This window comes from Thrips palmi, unplaced genomic scaffold (genome assembly GCF_012932325.1).
Source record: "Thrips palmi isolate BJ-2018 unplaced genomic scaffold, TpBJ-2018v1 HiC_scaffold_3, whole genome shotgun sequence".
Classification (NCBI taxonomy): domain Eukaryota; kingdom Metazoa; phylum Arthropoda; class Insecta; order Thysanoptera; family Thripidae; genus Thrips; species Thrips palmi.
In genome coordinates, this window is record NW_023144630.1 from 4738573 (window position 1) to 4758255 (window position 19683).

Consider the following 19683-nt stretch of genomic DNA (forward strand, 5'->3'; position numbering starts at 1 on the left):
CACTACACTACAACTGCCCCCTCCACTCGCCGCCCGACTCCACTTCGTACTCCACAGCGCGTGGAGCACTTCGCCGCCGAGATATACTCCACTTCACACCTAAAGCACGCGCTCGCCTTGGCCATTTCGACAGTCTGTCTCTCTCATCCTCACGGGCAGGTCTGCGGCGTGCGAGAGACAGGGCGAGGCACTCCCAGTGGACTTCCACCGGTCTCCCCCGCATCCCGGTCAGGTTGCCTGAAATATCTCACAATCGAGCAAGACAAGCAAAACAAGCGACATGGACAAGCGCGGGGATCGAGAATACACACGCCTCTCTCTCTCTCTCTCTCTCTCTCTCTCTCTCTCTCTCTCTCTCTCTCTCTCTCTCTCTCCTCTCTCTCTCTCGCGACGACAACTGGATACAACCGCACGGTCGGACAAGGAGGACCAAATAACAGCGCATCGTCGGGCGGGGAGGCCGGCAGAGCGCTGGCAGAGCGAGAGAGACGGGCAGGGCAGTCCGCCAGACAAGGAGAGGGAATGCTTCCTGGTTCACCTGCCGCCGATAAAAGGAAGATAAGCTTTTGGAACCGGTTCGAGAAGCTAAAGGCATGCGATGCGAACCTCTCGAGGCGATCCCCCCGCCTCCTCTCCCCGGTTATTTCCCCTTTCTTAACTCTTTCCCCCTTTCCGCCAGTTTCTTCTCATTTTCCGGGTCCATCTCTCCTCGCCGGACAACCGAGGCTCTATTTGAGGGGGCATCGCACACCCTGCCTGGCAGTGCCAGTGGCAGTGCCGACAGCCGCGCGGTTAGCGCGCCAGCCTCCCGAGGTGGAGTCGGTGGGTTCGACGCCACGCCCCGGCGGCGGCTTTCGCTTGGACGCGGGCAGGCCAGGGCAGGCAACCCGCTGGCAGCCTCCAGCTGTCTTGCAGTGGAGTGGAGAAAAGCCCTCGGCTACCGTGGGCCAGGCTGGCCAGGCGGGCCAGGCCGGCATCCTAAAATCGCCTTTAGGCCCTCGCCGCCCCGCCCCGGCCCGCCCCGACATCCTGCCGGGCCGCTTCGCCGTGCCTCGCCGTGCTTGCCGTGCTTCGCCGCTTCCTCGTGGCCGCACGGACGAGACGCACGGACGAGACGCACGGACGCATGCCTCAGCCGGCCTCAGCCTCCCCGTCCCTACACCCACTTCCTTTCCAAGCGGCTCCGTTCATTCAACGGCCGCCAGCTCGGGCTGCGCGGCCGGGCCGAGCCGAGCCGAGCGCAGCCCAGCCGCGCCACGCCCTGGGGCCGTTCGGGGCGGAGCCGAGCCGCGACGACCCGCAGGCCGGCAGGCCAGGCCGGCAGGCCGCAGACACACGGGCCCCCATTCATAAAAACCTTGGCTGGCTGGCGGCGGCCTACGGCCTGCCTACGGCCTACGGCGGCCCGAGCCTGCCTGCTGCGGCCGCCGCGTGGGGCGCTAGTGTCGCTGGCGAGCGGCCGGCTCGGCTCGGCACGCGGCGCGGCGTGGCGGCTGGATCGGCTGCGCTCGGACGCGGCCGACTCGGCTCGGCCGGGGGCCCCGCCACGCGCCGCGCCACGCCGCGCCACGCCGCGCCACGCCGCGCCACGCCGCGCCACGCCGCCCCACGCCGCGCCACCGCCTCGGCCCTGTCGCTGCCTCAGTGTGCAGCGCGCCGCTATGGAGTGAGCGTCTCGCCGCGTGTGTGCCACCTCGTGCAGTGAGTGCAGTGCAAAGTGCAGTGAAGTGAACCAGTGTACCCAGTGTACCCGCATCGCCACTTGGAGTACCCGGCGTGCGGGAGTGCAAGTGCCAGTGTGTCTGTGAGCGTGAGTGCACTAGAGTGCCGGCAACGCCCCGCGCCCACCAGCCTGCCCGGCCTGGCCTGCCTGGCCATCGCCAGCACGGAGTCCCCCAAGGCTGCCCGAAGGCTGCCTTGGTCTGGGCCGCGCCTCGCGTCGCCTCGCGCCTCGGATTCAGTCTTTGGAAGGGAACAAAACGTCCAAAAAGCACAAGAAGCTCGCCGTAGAATGGATACGGCGATAAACAGCTCGTCGGGGGACCCGGCCCACCCGGCCGCTGCAGCCAGACCCCAGCCAGAGTGAGTACAGAGTACACGCCACCACAAAAGTCGAGCTCGCGAGGTACAGTCGAGGGGGCCACCACTGGTGGGCCGCCACTGGTGGGCCGGCCTAGCCTGTGGGCACAGCCAGGCCCAGCCAACCCAGCCAGCAGGCGGCACAGACTGCCTCACGTGTTCATTCAGTTTTGGCCCACCCCACCCCGCGAGCCGTCGCAGCACGCCCCGCCCCACCCCGCCCCGCCCCGCCCGCGGCCCGCCACACCCCGGCCTTGGTGGCCTCGGTGCATGACCGCTGCCTGCATGCCTAGTTTCGACAGGGCCGCAGGATGCATGGGCCCTGGCCCGGCCTTACCCGGAAGGCCTTCCATCCCATCGCCTTCCTTCCAGGACGTCCCTCTCTCGTTCACAGTGATCCTCCCGAGCGCTTTCCTGAAGCGCGAGCACGCCGAAATTCCCCAGACACGCGCGCTTGAAGCGACTCCCGAACCACCTGCCTAAAGGAGCTGAAGCGGCTGCCGCACTGTGGGCCCGCGGCCACGACTATTGCCGCGTTTTGAGCTCCAGAGTCGCTAAACATGACTCGAACCGAGCGTGTGACCCCACCAATGGACTCCTCGTTCCGAGAGCAATCCATTGGTGGGGTCACACGTTCGGCTCGAGGCCCATTAAGCGACTCTGGAGCTTAAAACGCGTCCGGGATTTTGACCGCCTCCACCGGTCTTCTGGCAAATCCACTGTAAGGCAACTTTGCCTCCTTGCCTGGCCGGCTACGCTGGCCATTTGCACGCGCTTGGACAGTCTTGGACAGTCTTGGACAGGTGCCCGGGGACGTGGCCGACGTGGCCACTCCAGTGTGCTGCCACTCCACTGTGCTGCCGCGGCGGCCGACACGACCGCCACCGCCTCGGCCACCGCCGAGCCAGCCAAGTCGGCGTCACGCAAAACAAGTTCAATCCGTTCACCAAAATAGTGAAAGTTTGGCGCACAATTTGGACCCCGCTGATGACCGGCCGGCCGGCCGCCTGGCAGGGAGGGAGGGAACGTTACCTGTCCCGTCAGCACACTGCAGCACACGTGGGCCCGCGGTCTCTCTCGTGCTCGTGGGGCATTCCGTGCCGGCCGGTGCCGGCGCGAGAGAGACAGGGCGACGAAAACGACTCTCAGTCTGCAGCGGGGCCTGAAAGACGAGGCCCAGGAATGCGCTGAGGCCTTGCCGGGCCTTGCCGGGCCTTGCCGGGCCTTGCCGCGCCGTTTGAATCTGGTGCGCGTCCGGGTGCCGTGGTGCCACTTGGCCTGCTTGCCCTGCTTGCTTGCCCGTCCCGAAAGTCGCCATCGGGGCACCGCGGGGCAGGCGGGGCCCTCAATGAGTGGAGAGTTTGATGAGCTTCATGCCACACCCAGACCTTACATCCATCTATCTGCCTGCTCGAGTCTGTCTGTCTGTCCGTCTGTCTGTCTGTCTGTCCGTCTGTCTGTCTGTCCGTCTGTCTGTCTGTCTGTCTGTCTGTCTGTCTGTTCGCGCGTGAGGTTGACATTCATTCATCCGATTCGCGGATACATAACAGGAGCGTCCCCATAAAACGAGCAAGAAGGCCAAGCTTGCTCACCAAGGCTGACGATTCCCAGAAGACGAGGCCAAATTCTCGGCCGCCCCGGTCGGACTAGACTTACAACTATCCCCGCCGATTCGCCTTTATAATTTATCACCTGTCGGTGCGTCATTTTAAAATCGTATGTTTTTTTTCAAATTCCTATTTTTTATGGAATACATTTCGGGAGGATTCGCTATCGCGTGACCGAGAGATGATGTTTCAGGCAGTTCCTGGAACGCGCCTGCTCATGTGGCGAGGAGGCCATGCTGGTGTGGTGGTGGTGACGGATGTGGGGGCAAGGGGGGGGGGAGCCAAGGGACAGCCCCGTCCGGACCCGTTTCCCTGAAGTCAGCAGTGCGGGTCGTCGCAGCCTACACTGCCAGTTCTGCCTCGGAAATCCGGAACACCTCAGGAACGCCTCAGGAACGCCTCAGGAACGCCTCAGGAGCGCCTTCGGCCGGCAGCTGGCTGTCTCCCGTGTGGAACGCGATCGCAGATTGGGGTCTGAACAGTGTCATAATGGCACTACCCCACGACGACGTCAGTACGACCTCAGTCCGACGCCTCTCGTACGCCAGTGTGGCGATCGGGGCTAGTCTCTGTGGTCAGAGTCGGCGTCCAACTGGCGTCGTAATGCCGTCGTGCTGCCGTCGTCTTTGGGTCGCAAAAAAGTTCGTTTTTCGGACGCTAGTCAGACACCAGTACGACGTCGCTTTTTCAGCGCGAAAAATGTCGCGCGACCGTCAAAACAACCGGCTGGGAGTGAGTCGAACACAGAACTCCCGCGTCGAATGTCGGTGCCCGAACCCGCTGGGCCAGAGCGACTTCGTTGAGGGCAGGGGGACCGCAGCTCTAGTCTTCTTGACTCGACCCACCATGGCACGGGCCACAGAGTATTGACGCCAGAGTACTATTTCTTTCCGGCCATCGGATGCGGTACGCACGAGTTGAACCGATATCAAATACACATTTAACTTAGTTGTCATGCTCTGTAAATCTGTTGGCCGTAGGCTATCTGTAGTTGCTCGCTGCGAAAGAAACATAGCAAAAGATGCTGTACTCGTGGCCCGTGCCATGGTGGGTCGAGTCAAGAAGACTAGAGCTGCGGTCCCCCCGCCCTCAACGAAGTCGCTCTGGCCCAGCGGGTTCGGGCACCGACATTCGACGCGGGAGTTCTGTGTTCGACTCACTCCCAGCCGGTTGTTTTGACGGTCGCGCGACATTTTTCGCGCTGAAAAAGCGACGTCGTACTGGTGTCTGACTAGCGTCCGAAAAACGAACTTTTTTGCGACCCAAAGACGACGGCAGCACGACGGCATTACGACGCCAGTTGGACGCCGACTCTGACCACAGAGACTAGCCCCGATCGCCACACTGGCGTACGAGAGGCGTCGGACTGAGGTCGTACTGACGTCGTCGTGGGGTAGTGCCATTATGACACTGTTCAGACCCCAATCTGCGATCGCGTTCCACACGGGCTCTTTACCTTGGCAGGCCCGGCAGAGCGGGCAGCGTGGCAGAGTGATAAGGAAGAGTTTCGGCGGCATGATGTCGATACGCCTCTGCCGGTCAACCTGGCCGTGCCGTGCCGTGCCCGATTAGTCAACCAAGTTGGAAGTCAACGATAGTGGGTGACTCTTGCGGGTCGACGACGCGCGTGCCTGTCTCTCAGCTTTGCTGTAGACCGTCGTTGAGATTGAGATCGGCAGGGGCGTAGCTGCGCTGCGGCTAAGCCGCGCCACTGCCCCCCCCCTCTCTCTCTCGTCCGCCGGGCCGGCTGGCAGGATGAAGGTGGTCATGTGGTCAACGCTCCCGCTGCTGCACAGTGCCGGGATGGTGCCGGGATGGTGCCGGGGTGTTGCCGGGTGGGGCCAGCTTGGACGGCTTGGCCCCAACCAACGACACGTGACATCAGAGTCGATCCGGCCTCTGCTGCAGCCAGTGTAGGAACCCATCCCTCGCATCGCCAACCGCCTGCAGGTGTCATGCTGATAGGTGTGGATGTACACAGGGAATTCACACGGCACAAGATTAGTGGCAGGTGCAAGACTCGCTGGTGCTCTGCAAACCTGCTACTAGGCAGACCAAGTTCTCCAAGTGGTCTAGCTTCCTCCATCGATTGGTGGCTCGGGACGGAAAACCCCCCGCCTTCCCCAAAGCACCCATTCACTTGGCGACTCGGTGCCAAGGGTGCTGGCTCTGCTGCAGCGCGCTGGCTCGCCTCGGCCGAGTGTTGTAGGGACAGATTTAGAATGTCATTGCTCTGATGCATTCTAACTCCCCACTGGTAATACAGGGCTCTGCCAAAGCCCGCTCCAAGTTTTCTGACAAAACAGAACTTTCGCTTCTCGCACTTTCGGTACCTCGAGGATCCAAACGGTCCCTGTTTCCGGGCTTCGCGAAGCTTCGTGCTCCACCAACCAATTGGATGACGCCACGATGACGTCACGATAGTTGGGAATGAAGATCGACATCCCTTGAGTGGACCATTTGTGTTATGATCGAGAGTATCGAAGTGCGATGTGTCGAAGTACGTAGATAGTCCGTCTCAACCGAAAACTCTCCTAATGTAGATGAATCCTATTAATCCTGGCATGTCCTTTTACCCTTCGAGTATTCCTCTGAGGATCGCCAAGTCATCTAGTCAATCAAAGAACGCTTGTCACTGGTACCGTCCGAGCTATTTCTAAGTTGGGCTCGTCCACAGGTTGGGTTGGGTCGCGCAGGCCTGCGCAGGCCGCCCCCTGGAAGTAGGTCAGTAGAAGCCCCTGCAGTGCAACGTGGAGCCAGAGGGTGGCCCGGGGTGGCCTGGGCTGGGCTGGCCCACCACTGGGGGGGTGGGTGGTGTTTCATTCAAGATGTCCCCCCCGAGGAAATCAATGGATGTCGGAGAGCAGTTAAGCTGCTGTGCAGTCAAGCTGATGATTTGTCATGATCATCATGTTCATCGTCGTCGTTGTTGGGCATCTAGAAAACTAAGGTCTTGGCAGAAATGGCTGCATACTCCTGTTCGCAATTAGGGCGTTTATACTGCGACTAGAGCCGGGTTGGCCATTGTGTCCCAAGACAGTGGTTCGTCGAAAGGTGTCCCATCAAGCCTCGATCTTGCCAAGACTTGAGTTGGTCCTAGCAGCCCTAGCCGCGCGGTCTGAAACATTACGTGTGCTCGGATAGAGACGTCGGCCCGTGCTTTGGTCTGCGAGTAGAAGAACCTCCTGGACACGAAGGCCCCTGTCTCCTCACAACGCTTCGCTACCACCTCGTCAGCCACGCAATCTTCCACAGAGTTTCGCTTACTTTCGCGAGTGGCGCTGCCCGACGGCAGTTTCACTGCGATAGCTGTACACGGAGCATCCGCAGCATGAGGTCCACTGGAAGAAAAAAGGCAAAAAGTACGGAACATGTCTGGTCCATTTTTCACCTTGCGAACCAAGGAGTTCTCTTCATGTTTTGCGCACCAGTTCGCAGGAGATCCTCATGGCGACGACGGATAACCAGTACGGGACCGTACCTCGTTTCCCGTCGCAAGCTGCGTCATTTTTCGGAGAGATCTGGCGGTGATTCACAGTAGGGCAGAAGACCAGTGGAAATGGCCAAAACTCGAGACACGTTTTGAGCTTCAGAGTCGCTACGGACGTGTGACCCCACCAAGGATTCCTCGTTAGGAGAGCAATCCATTGGTGCGGTCTCACGTACGTTCCATTTAGCGACTCTGGAGCTCGAAACGGCTAGAATTTTGGCCGCCTCCACCGGTCTTCACTGTGCGATTGCGGCGATCGAGGCTCATTCAAGAGTGTGGCCGATCCACTGTGAATGGGCGGCGCCTGGGCCTGCCCTGGGCCTGCCCCACCCCCTGCCTGGCCCACTTGTTGCAGGCCATGCCATGGCAGGCCAAGCAGCAGCCACCCCACCCCCCTTCGATCAATGGGACGACGCAGCATCCCCCGTCCCGCCGGCCTGGCCTGCCTGCCTGGCCTGGTTGGTCCCATTCCCGGGAAGTAGGCCACCACTTTGCCAGCCACTGGAAAGGAATGGAATGCCTCGCTCAATCAAAGCGTTTCTGCAAAGCGTGCCAATGAATTTGGCATTTGTTTTGGAAAGGAAAAGAGAGAGGAGAGGGATTCGGCTGGAACCCCATCCCGGACTGTCTGCCCTGCCGGCCCTGCCAGCCCTGCCCCTCGAAACCTGTTTTATTGATCTCTGCCTTCTCGACTGAGAGTCGTTTTCGTCGCTCTGTCTCTTTCGCACTCACGGGGCGGCCCGTATAGGTGCGAGAGACAGAACTCTCAGTATGTAGCCTGAATCCGGCTGGAACAGGGGTGCCAGAAGGAGAAGGAGGAGGAGACGAAGACAAATCGTGGTCTTTGGCGCAATCAGACTTAGCTAGACTGGTGAACCCCACTCATTTCGGCCGCCTTGCAGGCCTCCAGACTTGGTTATCTGGGTCGCCGCGCCGTGTGGCGCCTAAGCGGGTAGTTGTCGATAAACTTGCTTTTTGGCCGGTGTTGTACACTGATCTGAATGTCAGAGATAAGGCAGAGGCGCGTTGCTGCCCAATACTGTGGCCTGTTCGGCCTTGCTCCAATTCGCTAATTTGGGGCTCCTTGCGAGGTGGTGCTTCATCTAGCGCGTCGCCCGGCCCTGCAGCGGCCCCGGGCCCCGCCTCGTCGACACCGAGTGGGACACCAAGCGGCCGTCATCGAGAACAGAAGTCAACTGGAGTCAACGAAGAGGACACTGCCATCAACAGGCCGGGCTATGCTGTGAGCTTGCTGCGCAGCGCTTTTTTGCCGCCACACGGAATCGAACCCGAGCCTCCCGCTCCGCCTCGCTGATGCCCGCTGACCACGTGGCCGCTGGGCGTGGCGCCTGTGCCCCTGCAGGGTTCTGTCGAGGTGGCCTCACCAGGGTGACCCTGCAGAGTCCCTGGAGAGTCCCTGGGACTCGGACACCGTGCCGGCCTTCGTGTCCAGTGTGGCTGCGAGCTTTTCACAGTGTGGGTTGCATTCCCCAACGGATCCAAGCGAGCCAGCCCAGGGACGGTAGGGGGGATGGGATGGGCGTGCCACAGCGAGCTCATTCATGGGGCCCCGCTAGAGTGGCCGCCCGGCGCAGCCCGGCGCACCGAGTTAGGGTGGCCACACGCCTCTCTGCGAATAACGCCTGACGCCTCAGACTGCCTGTCTCTGCGGAAGATAAGGGGCGCCTTATCTGCGAATAGCGATATTGGCTCTCTCTCTCTCTCTCTCTCTCTCTCTCTCTCTCTCTCTCTCTCTCTCTCTCTCTCACGCAGTCACACACGCACGCTCGCACACGCGCGTGCATGTTTTATCGTGCGAATACCGTTTGACCCCCTTGTACAGACGCATCGATAAGAGGTGCCGGGCAATGACTCAAGCATCTATTCATCCATCTATCCATCTACCTTTCCATCTATACCGAACACCGGCAATCGTCGCTAGCTGCATGTGCTCTCCTTGAGTACATACGTCGTGTGTGTGTGTGCATGTTTTGAGCGCGAGTGTACGATTACCTACCCCCTCCCCTTCCGAAGCTATTTTCGAACCTCTAAAGATGGACCAGTATTGACCGCGCTCGCGCGTGTGTGTGTCTGTATGTGTGCGAGTGTGTGTGTGTGACTGAGCGCGTGCGTGTGTGTGTGCAGAAAGGAAGGGTGTCGGACACGTGGACACACCCGCAAGCGTGGAGGCCGTGGAGGTTGAGGGCGGGGGGCAAGCCGAAGGCTCGGTCGAAGGTTCGGCCGTAGGCAAGCGGACGTGGGAAGCACACCAGTCCCTCTCAGTGTTTTTGGCGGAAACGCGAAAAGTCTGATTCCGATGAGAACGCATGCAGATGCTTGTGGCGGAAGCCACGTCGCTCAGGGCGGGGCGGGGCGGCGCGGGGCGGGGCCCGGGGGTGTAGGCTAGTCCAGGCGGATGGCACACCCAGCCAGGCAGCCTCCTCATCGCAGCAGCGTTCTGATGCCCTCTCTGTCTCCGCCTCTCTCTCGCTTCCTCTGCCGGCGGCGAGGCCCCCTTCTGCTCCGCAGCGTTGCCAAACCGCAGTCTTTCGCGCTGCCTGGCTGGCAGGCGAGGCAGCGCGCGCGAGTCCTTGCCGTCCAGGACATCCAGGACGTGGGTCCAGCGGACATCCAGGACGTGGAGTCCAGGACGTGCAGGACATCCAGGACGTGGGTCCAGCGGACATCCAGGACGTGGAGTCCAGGACGTGCAGGACATCCAAAACGTGGGTCCAGGACGTGCAGGACATCCAAAACGTGGGTCCAGGACGTGCAGGACATCCAGGACGTGGGTCCAGGACGTGGGTCCAGCGGACATCCAGGACATCCAGGACGTGCAGGACATCCAGGACGTGGGGTCCAGGATATAAGTTGGAAAATACACCAAGTCAATTTGATGTAACCTTTTTTCCAGTGCTCGCCCAGTGTGAGTCAACGAGACTGAGCTCGTGTGCGTCACCGACAGACGAACTGCCACCCGGAAACCAACGGGTTGCCGACCAAGGCCGGATTTGGCGTCGCCTTGGAGGATCCCACAGTACAGCACTAGTACAAAGGGCAAGGATTCGCTGTGCTGCAAGGCCAACAGAGAGAGAGAGAGAGAGAGAGAGAGAGAGAGCACGAGAGCACGCTGTTCACGGGGTCAAGGCAGCGAGCCCCGCGCGGGTACCGTCCGGTCGCACAGGTGGGCAGCTGCAGAGCACTGTAGAAGAGCTGCAGGTGGGTTCGGCACTGCCTGCCAGCTTGCCTGCCCGCCGTGTCAACCACCCTGTCAAGCTGTCAGCCTGGCAGTGCTGTGACACTGCCAACTTGCCCTCCCACGCTTTCCCTCCATCCTTTCCCTTCCCCGCCGCCTCGGTCTCATGGGACGTCGGGTGCGAGAGAGAGACAGAAACGTCTCTCCAGAGCAAAACTGGAACGAATTGTTGGAAAATGGCTGAAAATGTGGGCCCCGTGCGACGCAAGGCTCGACGCAAGGCTGACTGGTGGGCGGGGGTTCGAACCCCGCCGGTGGCTCACCAAATTGGTGCTGGCCTAGCGGAGCAGAGCGGAGCGTGGGCCCTGGACCGCCTGGACTGCCTGGACATGGACAAGCGGCCTGGAAAGTGGACTTGCGCAGATCCAGCCACTTTCTCTAGTGGAGGAACTCTGTAATGAAGCTCCATTATTCCGTTTTCGATTTGTTTTGATGTGTGTCGCTGTGGGCTCGTCTCTCACTTGCATTAGACTGCTGTGAACGGTCCACTTTTAGAAGTTACGGCCGAGACGTATATTGCCATGTCTCTCGGGTGTTAGTACCCTGTTTTCGTCCTTCTCCCCGACATTTCCTAACAATCTTCTTTTTCCTGTTCACAGGCCGTCATATGCCCGGCTGTGGGGGTCAGCCTGAGTCGTTTCTGCAAGGTATGTACACCGTTAATATTTTTTTCACGGCAGCTGGTTGGGCCTGCCCCTCCGGTCTGTCCAAGCGGACGGAGCCTCCTAATCAGGAAGGGGTGAAGCATTCGGGCCAGGCGGGGCATTCGGGCATTCGGAATGCACCGTATCACTCCTTATCGCCAGCAGACACATTACTGTGTACTTTTCAGTGTGTACCGAAAATAATGCAGACTCGAGGAGGCTCGTTGCGCCGGGAAAGCCGAATGTCACCTGCCTGAACAGTGTGCCTCCGCCCGAAAAAGGCTTAAAATGCTTCTTGAACCAATAAATTTCTAGTACACTCCCAGACTCGTACTGAGTTTTTGTCTAATAACGTATTGGCGTTTGTGCGCAAGCTTATTAACAGTTTCATTTGTTTCACAATCATTATTATCAATTTAGTCTTGACAAATCTTTTAAGCTTAAGCTTCTTAAGCGCACAAATGTCGATGAATATTGATTAAATGTCGATTGAAAGATAAAAGTGTAAAGTCTTGAACCCAGAAATTTCACGCGAAGTCTTGAAGTAAGAAATTTCATGTTAGGTCGGCCTTGAATTAATACATTCTAAACAAGAATCCCTGGACACGGGGCTTTGCTTTTAAATTGTATGTCCATCAAACCGACACGATGCTGAAATTCGGCGAGTGCAAATGTCCTGGCGGAGTGCTGGGGTCTTTTGAGTCCCAGAGCGGCGTCCCTACGTACTGTGTGCACACTGTGTGCACCAGGCGCGCCTTTGGCCAAGCCTTTGGCGCCAACGCCAGCCGGCACACTGCATTTCCCTTCGCTTTTTTTTTAGCCTTGCTCTTTTTGGCTCCGCGAACGGTGTACACACCAGGCAGCCGTTTGCGCCTTTCCCGACTTCCCCCCCGACGCCTTACCGCCACGCCGCCTTGCAGCCACGCGCTTTAGGCCCGCCCCCCGACGGGGGCCAACGGCCGGATGTTTGTCGGCGTTATTTTTAGTTGATTCTCCCAGTTCTTTTCTTCGTCCTCCCCGCCACCTCTCTCTCTCTCTCTCTCTCTCTCTCTCTCTCTCTCTCTCTCTCTCTCTCTCTCTCTCTCTCTCTCTCTCTCTCTCTCTCTCTCTCTGCCCCACCCCCTTCGGGGCTGCTCCCCCTTGTCCTTGACTGCTATTTGCTCCAAGACAAAATGTGTGCAATGTTTGCACTGCCGCGCCGCCCGACAGGGAACACACCGGAAAAAGAAAATGAGTGGTAATTAAAACTCGACCTTCCTGAACAAAATTTGTTCTGTGGGTTGTGAAACCCTGGCCTGCACTTTCCACTGGTGTCAAAAATCTCGCTGCGATATTTTTTTTTTCGGTTGGTATTGGTCGCTACGCGGAAGTGGCCGCCATTGTGCCTCCACACTGAGAAGTGCTTCGCGGAGCTTGGGCTGTGTCCGCGCATCGCATCGCCCCCCTCGGAAGTGAAGTGTGCAGTGCTGAGTCGGCTGAGTTTGGCAGTCTGAAGGCTTTCCTGCCGTCGAGACGCGCCACGCCGCGCCACGCCGCGCCACGCCACGCCGCACGGCCGACTGTCGCTTCCACGCGGTCTGTTTTTCAAAAAGCCATTCCTTCTCGATCCAAAGTTGCATTATGGCCTGTCGAAGTCGAAAAACCATTCGCTCTTCTCCCTTTCCGCCAAACTTGTTTTCCCGCTGGCGGACAGACGGTAGCCGAAAGCCAAATATGTTATGACCGCCGTGAGTTATGTCTCTGGAGGCCTGGATTCGCTTGGAAGCAGCCCAAAGGTACGGACTGCCAATGCATATGGAGTCCAGCCCCTCGACCAAGATCCGAGTCTCCACGAGTCCCTGGCCAAAAGTCCTGTTTTGCAGTCCACAGGTGGGAAGGAATGGAAAGAAAACTGTGTTTGGTCAAGTTTTGGGCCGCCTTTTCACTGTCGCGCAACCGGTTGGAGGCGATTTTGGACAAAGTTCGAGTCCGTGCGAAGGTATTCGAAGGTGCAGTTGAACCCATTCGGGTAGTGCTCCCGGGAGAAGCTACTCGGAAAGTCACTTTATCTCCCATCTTTATGGCTGGACGGTGCTGGTGCCAGATATGGTCGCCCAGATGATCTCATAGGACCGCATTAGCCTAGTCAATGAGGCCCTACACGTTGAGGGGAAAGGGCGAAGCGACAACAAATCGTTCTGCTGTGGAAGACGTTGCTGGCCCATTCGACAGTTCCCGCTGTATTTGTCAGTGTGTGTCCTGCAGGTGGTGGACCCCATTTGACAGTTCCCGCTGCATTTGGCAGTGTTGTGCTGCAGGTGGTGGACCCTATTTTACAGTTCCCGCTGTATTTGTCAGTGTGTGTGCTGCAGGTGGTGGACCCCATTTGACAGTTCCCGCTGCATTTGGCAGTGTGTGTGCTGCAAGTGGTGGACCCCATTTGACTCTGGCAGTGTTTGTCCTGCGGAGGAAGACGTTGTTATCGGCCCCATTTGACATTCGCAGTGCTGCAGCCGCATTGGACACTGAAGCGTTTTGCGGCGCAAGGTGCTGAGCAGTGCGACTCCAGCACGCCGCGCGTTCAAGTCGCTGGAGCGCGCTGGAGCGAAGGGCACGGCATGCTGGAGGCTGGCTGGAGGCTGGCTTGTCTCTGGAGCCTGCTTCGTTCGTAGAAGAGAGGCGGGCCGGCCATCACCTCATCGAGGGGCGGGACGAGGCGGGGCACTGGCCTGGAAGTCTCTCCAGCGGAGTCTCCAGGAGGGCTGGAGTGTTGCCCGCAGGGAAAGGCGGGGCAACTCCAGTAGCACAAACATTATCTTGCCTGCTGCCGGTGCCCGCTTCTTCTTCTTCTTCTTCTTCTTCTTCTTCTTCTTCTTCTCTTCTTCTTCTTCTTCTTCTTCTTCTTCTTTCTTTCTTTCTTTCTTTCTTTCTTTCTTTCTTTATTTCGCCTTGCTCATTACAGCAGCAATGCGTACCCAATTAGCGTGACAGTTATTGCGCGGTGATTGAGTATTGAACGCTGCCTCGAGTTTCTTCTGTTTGGCGTACTGTACACTGTACCGGACAGTCAGGGCTGGCAGGGCTGGCAGGGCCTCGCGGAACCTGCGGATGCTGCAGGTGGCACGGGACGGACGTCTGGAAGGAAGACGAAGAGGACGGACAGACAGAAAGACAGACGGCCGCGGACAAAATGACAGGCAGACGGACAGACGAGCGGGAGGTGAGACGGACAGACCGACGGGCAGGCAGACAAGCGGAAGGTGAGACGGACGGACAGACAGACAGGTCAAGCCAGGTCGCGTGGCAGGACGTCCACGGGGTGCTGCAGCAGCCTGCACCGCCTGCAGCCTGCACCGCCGTCCTGCCGGGGGACTCGCTGGGCTCGGTGGGGCCCAGGACCTGAAAAGGGGGGGGGGGGGGGGAGCGGCGTTGCCGCTGTGCGCCGTCGGAGACGATGGCGGCCGGCTTGGCCTGGGAGGGGAGGGGCGAGGCGGGCGAGGCAAGGCCGCCGGACCGCTGTGCCCCCATGCCCCCGGCCACACGGGCCCCTGGCTGTCCATTAGACCGTCCAGGGCGTCCGTTTCCTTCCTCATTTTGTGTGTGTGTGGCGGGGGGGTAGTTGGTTGTTGGCAGAAGCGCGGATGGAAAGTGGACGCAAAAGCGCTGACCCTGCGTGGGTGCCGCACCACCGTGCCACCGTGCACGCCAAGTGCAGGCTGCTCTTGGAATGCCATGCCGCCAGTGGGCATCGATGCTGGCATCGGTGGGTGGGGTCGTACCGGAAACGGCTTCCCCTACCCGGCCATCGGCCCTGCCTGCCCTGCCCGGCCCTGCCCGGCCCTCGGCGCGGCGCGAATACCGGTTTCGGGTTGGGAGGTGTCAAAGTGCCGCAGTGGAAAATGCTGGCTCCGTCGCGGGGCGGCCCTGCACAGCCCGGCACAGCGCCCTTTCCGATGGGCGCTGCGTGGCGCTGCACTGCTCCGGTGAGGGCGGCCGAAACTCTAGGCGCGTTTTGAGCTCCAGAGTCGCTAAATGGGACTCGAACCGAACGTGTGACCCCACCAATGGGTTGCTCTCCGAACGAGAAATCCATTGGTGGGGTCACACGTTCGGTTCGAGTCCTGTTTAGCGACTCTGGAGCTCAAAACGCGTCTAGAGTTTTGGCCGCCTTCGCCGGTCTTCTGGCCCACTGTGTGCACTCGCAGACTGACTGCGCCGTGGTCGTCGCCCCGCCGAGTGCAGGCCGACCTGGTCGCAGACTTGGCGGCAGATTCCAGACCTGCGTCGCGCCGTCGCGCCACCGTGCCGGGCCCCCAGCCCCCAGCCCCGCCGGGGGGCCTGGCCACGGCCTGGCCACCGTCCGGCCCGGCCAGACTGTACTAATGAGAAGGCAGCACCGCTGACCTGAACCTCGAGTTGCTTGACCTGTCTGGGGCGCCGTGACTCGCCGTGACTCCGTGACGTGCACGGTAGCGCGGCGGGTGCGGCGCCGTGTCCGACGCCGCGGTGCGCGGGTTCGAGTCTCGCCCAGTGTATCGACAGCAACAGCGGGCTTGGGGGGAAACCCGAAAACCCGCGCCAGTCCGCCGGGCCCTCCGTCTCTCTCGCTCTCATGGGGCGTCCCGCGTGGGTGCGAGAGAGACAGGGCGACGCACAGTGGGCCAGAAGACCGGTGAAGGCGGCCAAAACTCGAGACGCGTTTAGAGCTCCAGAGTCGCTAAATGGGACTCGAATCGAACGTGTGACCCCACCAATGGATTCCTCGTCCGGAGAGCAATCCATTGGTGGGGTCACACGTTCGGTTCGAGTCCCATTTAGCGACTCTGGAGCTCAAAACGCGTCTCGAGTTTTGGCCGCCTCCATCGGTCTTCTGGCCCACTGTGCGACGTGCCTCGGCCAGCCTCCACGTAGCGGTCCGGTCCGGCCGCACGGCACCGCAGGGCCGCACCCTGGCCGTGCTGATGCGTGGCGTCTGGCGTCTCCCCCACGGCGCGGCGTGTCCTGGTCTTGGCGGCCCTGCGCAGCCCTGCCTGGCCCTGCCGCTGCCGTGGAGCCGCGCTGCTACGCGGAGCCCGGCGCCAACAAGCACCGCAGCTGGGCAGCTGCCGCCGGCTCGGCTCGGCTCTCCGCGTGGCCCGGCTTGGCGCTCGGCTCGGTTCGGCTCCGCTGCTGCGCTCGGCTCGGCGGGTCTCCGCCCTGCTCCGCCCAGACATGAATGGAATGGAAGCCCAGCCGGTCTGACTGGCTGCCTGCCCCGTCTGTTCGTCCGGCTGTCTGCCAGCTCGGGCCGGCCGCAGCGCCGCAGCTGGGTTACGTAAGCCAGGCAGACAGGCAGCCACGGCCCGAGCCGGCCGGCCGGCCGAGCCGAGTAGAGTGCCCAGTCGGTGCAGCGCTGCGCTAGCGCCCGGGGCCGAGTCGAGCCGGCCGCAGCTGCCAGCTTGGTCTGGGCGGCGGCCGCGGCGGCAGTGGAGGCTGCCAGCTCTGCCTGGCGGCCGCGGAGCCGCGGAGCGGAGGGCAGTGGCTGCAGCGGCTGCAGCACACTGCCATGAACACGAAGCGGCGGACGGTACCGACAGCCAGAAATAGACTTCCGCGTGTTTCGACTAAAACTGAAATCGAAAGATTGCAATCCCCGTTGCACACATGCAGTACACTGCTGAGGCGACTGCAGGTGCACTGGGAAAGGCACTCCGAGCGGGGCGCTGGCCGTGCTGGCCGTGCTGGCGTATTCGCGGATGGGAGGGGCTCTAGTGGCGCACAGCTTCGTGCCCGGAGAAGGTGGGGCCGGGTGGGGCCCGCTAGAGTCCACTCACACGGGCCCGGGATGTATGATTTCCGACACGGGCTGCGCGCCTACACACGGACACACACACACATCCACACACACGTGCCCGAACACGAGCGCTTGCTCGGCCTCCTTGATTCGTGCTGCTTTGGTCCGAAGGGAGGCGGTCAAAATCCCGCACGCGTTTTGAGCTCCAGAGTCGCTAAATGGTTCTCGAACCGAACGTGTGACCCCACCGATGGATTCCTCGTTCGGAGAGCAATCCATTGGTGGGGTCACACGTTCGGTTCGAGTCCTGTTGAGCGACTCTGGAGCTCAAAACGCGTCTAGAGTTTTGGCCGTATCCACCGGTCTTCCGGCCCACTGTGAGACGGTTGGCAGTGTAGTGCGTGGCAGGCTGTTCGACTTTAGCGACAGGCCGGCCGTCCGCTCCGGGCCAGTAACGGGCTGCATCCGGCGGCTGCCACGGCCCGCCACGGCAGGCCCACGACGAGACGGGACGCGGCGGACGCGTAGTGCAGAAGCTCGGCCCACTGATGGAAGTCGTGATGCAACTTCCGGCCCTATCTCGAGCAACGGGACTGCCGGCCCAGCCCAGGCCAGTCCGCCCCCTTTTCGCGCCTCTCCTCAGGACACTCTGCAGCACTAACCCTTTGGGCCCGTCGACTGATGCACTGCTAGTAACCCTTTGAGCCCTTCGACTTGTAGCTCTGTTTGCGCGGAGTCAGCCCGGGCGCAGCAGGGTAGGCAACCGCCCCCCACCCTCTCCTCCTCGCCAAAGTAGGTAATCCGTCACGTGTGGGGCTCGGGCCGGCTCGGGCCGGCTGGGGCCACAGCCACAGGTGGGCGGAAGGGAGGCCCGGACGCGCCCGGACGTGAAGAAAGATGCAAAACTAATTGCCAGCTGGCAAGCCTGGCAAGTACGTTCCCACAGGATATGCCTACCCCTCTTCAAGCTTCCGCTCCTTGCCGTGCCGGGCCGTGCCGGGCCGTGCCATGCGTTCTCACGGCCCCGCGCCCTCCCCCACTCCCTTCCTCCCCCGGTGCGGGCGTGGCAGCCTTGCCCGGCGCAGCCCGGCGGCGTGGCCTGGCAGGGGATCATGTTGATTCAGGGGGCTCGTCGACGTCCCGGTCGTCCCGGCCGACGTCCCGGCCGACGTCCCGGCGTGTCAAGGGTGAGGGGTTGAGGTTCGCACCTGCAGGCCTGCCGGCGGCGTGGGCGTCGCCACGGGGAGGGGGGAGGGAGGGGGGGGGGGGACGACCGAAATAATCCCGCCCTCATTCATCGATACGATACCCGCAGCGTCCCGCGGCCGCGTGTGGAGGGGCCTAGGGCTGGCCTAGGGCACCGCCTGAGCCAGCCAATGAATGAATGGAGCGAAATGCATCGACCGACGACGGCGGCCGGGCGACTGGCCGAATAATGAACCGATGAATGAATCATTGAATGAATAAGTGGATGACTTTATGAATGAGTGAATTTATGAATGGAGTCGTCTCGAGACGCCGCCGCTGCATACCTGGTGCGCAGCGGTGCGGTGCCTCCCCCCTCCAGTGTGCTTCCGCTGCAGCGCTGCCTACCTTAACTATTTCCGGCCGGACGCAAGGAAGTCCCGCTCCAGTTGCTCCCCATTCATTCGTTGGCCGGGGCGGCCGGGGTCACCGACTGGCACTGCCAGGCACTGCCGTTCCATTCACGGCGGCCCAGTGCACAGTGGGCCAAAGACGCGTTTTGAGCTCCAGAGTCGCTGAATGGGACTCGAAGCGAACGTGTGACCCCACCAATGGATTGCCCTGCGCGACTCGCACTGCACTCTCCGGCGTCATCTGACCGGGCCAAGTCTCGCTGTCTCGCTCGCACATTGATCTCTGTTTTTGGCACGGCGCTTCAGCCGGGTCCGCTTTTTCGAGAGCGCGTGGATGGCAGGCCAATGGCAGGCAGGCGGCGCATTAGTGTCGCTGCGGCGCTGCAGCGTTCCTTCGCTGAGCGACAGGAAGCGCATAAAATGTCGGCCTGTGATTGGTTGGGGTGGAGTGCGTGGGAAGGGAAGCGACTTGGGCCCCTGTCTTGCTGCTGCGCCGGGCGGCAAGGCGCGGCAAGGCGCTCACACCGGAAGTGGTCTTTTTATGTATTCTGCTGTGGGTGTCGTCCCCCACTCCCTCCTCGGCGCGCGCGGGAGCATCGCGGCATCGCGGCACCGCGGCACCGCGGCGCCGTTTCATGTTCAGAAACAGAAAAGGCTTTTATCGCCGCCTCTTTTCGTTTTTGTTTTCCTCCGCCGTGAGGCTGCAGCCTTGCCGCGGCGCCGCTTTCCCGCCTTTTTCAAGCTTTCCCGCCTTTTCTGGTGGCGGTCGGAAAAGTGGCGCGGGTTTAGTCGGGCGAGGCTGTGAGTCGTCGACCTTGCCAATGTTGTTGTTGTTGCTGACGCTCTTGTTGTTCTTCTGTTCCAGGAGGCGGGCAGACTTGCGGGCGTGATGTGAGCTCGGCCGCGAGCAGCTCCTGCTGCCAGCTGAGCCCATGGCTCACCATGGCGGCCGCCTCATGCCAGCACCCTCGCTGGGCCCCCCCTTGGGCCCCCCCTTGGGCCCCCCGTCCCCCCTGGTGCCCCTTCGAGGCAGCCTGCCGGGCAGCCAGCCCCTGCCGCTGCCCGGCGTGCCCGCCGTGCCCGCCCTGCCGCGGGTGCACCGCCCCCACGGCCCCCACGGCACGCCGCCAGCACCGCCGCGCCCCGCGCCGCCCACGCCGCCCCGGCCCGGGCTGCACCACGGCACCCCCAGCCCGCCCCTGGCGCGGCAGCTCCCCCTGCTGCCCACGCCGCCCTCGCCGGCCGCGGCGGACGCGG

At 61.4% G+C, this 19683-nt stretch overlaps 1 long non-coding RNA gene across 1 annotated transcript; it reads left to right on the forward strand.

The window, feature by feature from the left end:
- Window positions 1–1640: 1640 nt before the first annotated feature.
- LOC117648402 lies at window positions 1641–19454 on the forward strand. The gene is made up of 3 exons (XR_004587901.1): window positions 1641–2082; window positions 11032–11079; window positions 19292–19454. It is a non-coding gene; the product is annotated as an uncharacterized LOC117648402 (long non-coding RNA).
- Window positions 19455–19683: the final 229 nt, after the last annotated feature.